Source organism: Ovis aries, chromosome 3 (genome assembly GCF_016772045.2).
Source record: "Ovis aries strain OAR_USU_Benz2616 breed Rambouillet chromosome 3, ARS-UI_Ramb_v3.0, whole genome shotgun sequence".
Taxonomy (NCBI): Eukaryota; Metazoa; Chordata; class Mammalia; order Artiodactyla; family Bovidae; genus Ovis; species Ovis aries.
This window is the reverse complement of record NC_056056.1, coordinates 7,907,399-7,910,391: the sequence shown is the minus strand read 5'-3', so window position 1 is coordinate 7,910,391 and position 2,993 is coordinate 7,907,399. Positions and strand designations below refer to the sequence as shown.

The 2,993-nt window shown below is 54.1% G+C and overlaps 1 non-coding gene across 1 annotated transcript; it reads left to right on the top strand.

The window, feature by feature from the left end:
* Window positions 1-882: 882 nt before the first annotated feature.
* On the top strand, window positions 883-1,092 carry LOC114114288 (small nucleolar RNA U3). Its single transcript, XR_003589114.1, has one exon. It is a non-coding gene; the product is annotated as a small nucleolar RNA U3 (small nucleolar RNA).
* Window positions 1,093-2,993: the final 1,901 nt, after the last annotated feature.

Sequence of the window (2,993 nt, the reverse complement as noted above, 5' to 3'; positions counted from 1 at the left end):
AGAAGTCACAGTCTCTTCTGATGGCCCCTCGGAAGCCATGGTTGGCCTCGGCTTTTCAGATCCCAGAATATAGGGCCCCCTTAGAGCTCAGGGTGTAACCATAGTGCCTCATGCTGTAATCAAAGCCCAACCACTCCCTGGAAAGTGAGGCCAACAGCTGCCTGCCTGCCACAGGGTCCCCAAAGTGCCCACCTTGAGGTGTCCTGCCCTGTGTAGCAGACAGCCCTCACTGAGTCAGGTGCCATTCCAAGGCCTTGTGTGTACTTCGCTGAATGGTCTCCTAGAAGGAGGGTGCAGTTTTGCAGACTGGAAAACCGAGGCGCAGAAAGTGGAAGTCACTTGTCTGTGGACACACTGCTAGGAAAAGTCAGAGCTGGGATTCGAACTCACAGGCTGGCTCCAGCATCCTAAGCCTTTAAATGTCCCCCTGTCCTACCCCTAATTACTAGGAGGTCTCCACTAGAGGTCATTGGGTCCAATCCCCTGCATCTGGGTGTTTGGCCAAGCCAACCTCTGCTCACAGACAAGAATCAATCTAGTTTTTAAAGGCACCTGCTCCAAGGGTGGAATTCCCCCTGGGGATAATCAGACATTTATTTATTCATAGCCTTCTGGCTGGGAGGAGAGGCCCTCCCACCCAGGACTCAGCAGGGTCCAGCTGCCTCGTTGTCCTCTCCTTCCCTCCACAGTAGAATCTATAATCAGATGGGAACCAGCCTTGCCTTGTGTGTCGGCTCCGTAACCTCCAAGCTGTGTGGCCTGGGACAAGCAACTCAGCTTCTCTGAGCCTCAGTTATCCATTGCAGTTATCAACTGCAAACTAGGGTTAACGGTACACCTGCTTTGTGAGGTTGGTGAGGATTAAATGATCAAAGGAGACGAAAAACTCTCCTTTCAGGAATCCCGTCTACAGTTCGTTACTAGAGAAGTTTCTCTGACCCTGTCGAACACCAAAAACCCCAAGGAAGAGGCTCACCGTTCTCTCTCGAGTGTGCAACCTGCTCTGAGGGTTGTTTCTGCAACTGCCACTGGCTGTTGATAATTCTCCTCTTCCTTTGGGAGAGTAAGAAGCAGAGGATGCTGCTGCGTGGGCTCCATCATTTAAAAAAGAAAAAGAAGTGGTGGCTTAAAGGTAGCAAGGGGCCAGTCAGTGATCTCAGTGCCTGGCTTCTGTGAAGCGCCCAGAATGAAGTGAGAAATCCTTTTCATGATCATCATCAAAGAGACCTCCCCTGTCTGCAGGATCAGAGCCTCGTCCTTTGAGCCTTATAGTTTAGCCACCTGGTTACAGAGAGAGAAACTGAGGCCCAGAGAGGAGAGGTACTCTCAGGAAAGCTGTCAGGCTCCCTCATTCCCAGTTGGATCCCCCATCCCTTTTCCTTCACTCCTGAGTCCTGCTCTGGCTTTCTATGCCCAGGGTCAGGCCCTGGTACCCAATCCTGCCCAGGCAGAGCCCGGGAGAGGAGTGAACAGAGGTTGGAGGAGTAGGCACAGAGGCCCGGCGCGTTCTCAGACCAGGCTCTTTGTCTGCCGCTTTGTGATGGTAAGCGCTGCTCCTAAATCAGGTCTGTGACACTGTTATTGTTGCCCAGGGCGCAGAGAGTCTAAACTTTTCCCCTGAGGTCAAGAATGTGGCCGGTCCCCAAGCCGCCTGGAGCAGGGGCCTGGGTGGCTGGGGGTGGGGCTGGGGCCTCACCCTGAGCTGGGGCGAGATGTTGGGGGGAGGGGGTCAACGGGAACAAAACGCTTTGAAATGCCTCCTCTCCATCACTGCCAACATTGTCCGCTGCCCGCGGGGGGCCTGGCACCGCCTTGCCGGGGCTCCGGCCCCCAGCCCTGGCCAGGCCTGGCCCGGCATCTGAAAATGGACAGAAGGTTATTGTCCCTCCTCGCGGCCCTTTGTCTGTCCCAGTTCCAGATGTCTAGGCTGGGACCAGGGAGCTGACCCATGGTGGGCAGGGGGGAGGGGACAAAGGGGAAGAGCACGGGTCACTGCATCCTGAGGGGTCGTTCCCAGACCCTGGGATCCCACCCAGCCACGGCCCAGTCACCTTCTGGGCTGTCTCCGCCCTGGGATTGTCCCTGTTCTCTGGTCTCTCCTGCCCTTCCCAACAGGCCAGGTTCCAGCCTCAGGATGAGTTCAAAGCCGGGCACCTGGGGATTCCCACTGCTCTACCCCTGTAACTATGTGATGGGGACAATGGTGCCCCCTCTCAAAGCCTGCTGCGCCCGGGTGGGTATGAGTATCACTGGACCAGGGTGCATGCATTCACAAGAAACAACAGAGCCCTCAACATGCCAGCTCCATGCTGGGCATGGGGGTGCACTACGGTGGGTGGACCATTCAGATCCTTCCAGATTGTGTTTATTTATTTGTTTGTTAATATTTATTTTTATTTATTTATTTGACTGTGTTAGGTTTTAGTTGCAGTATGTGGGATCTAGTTCCCTGACCAGGGATCGAACCTGGGTCCCCTGCATTGGGAACATGGAGTCTTAGCCACTGGACCACCAGGGAAGTTCCCTATCTTATTTTTAAAAATATTTATTTATTGACTTTTAAAGAATTAATCTATTTTTGGCTGCGCTGGCTGGGTCTTCGTTGCTGCGCAGGCTTTTGACTAGTTGCAGAAAGCAGGGGCTGCTCTCCGGCTGTGGTGCGCGGACTTCTCATTGCAGTGGTTTTTCTCATTGTGGAGCTCGGGCTCCAGAGTGCACAGGCTCAGTGGTTGTGCTGCAGGGGCTTCATTGCTTGCTCCAAGGCATGTGGGATCTTCCCGGATCAGAGGTTGAACCCATGTCTCCTGTATTGGCAGGGCAGATCCTTTACCACTGAGCCACCAGGAAAGCCCTTATTTACTTATTTGTTTGGCTGCTCTGGGTCTTAGCTGCAGCATGTGGGATCTAGTCCTCTGCTCAGGGATCAAACCTGTGCCCCCTGCATTGAGAGAGTGGAACCTTAGCCACTGAACCACCAGGGAAGTCCCCGGGTT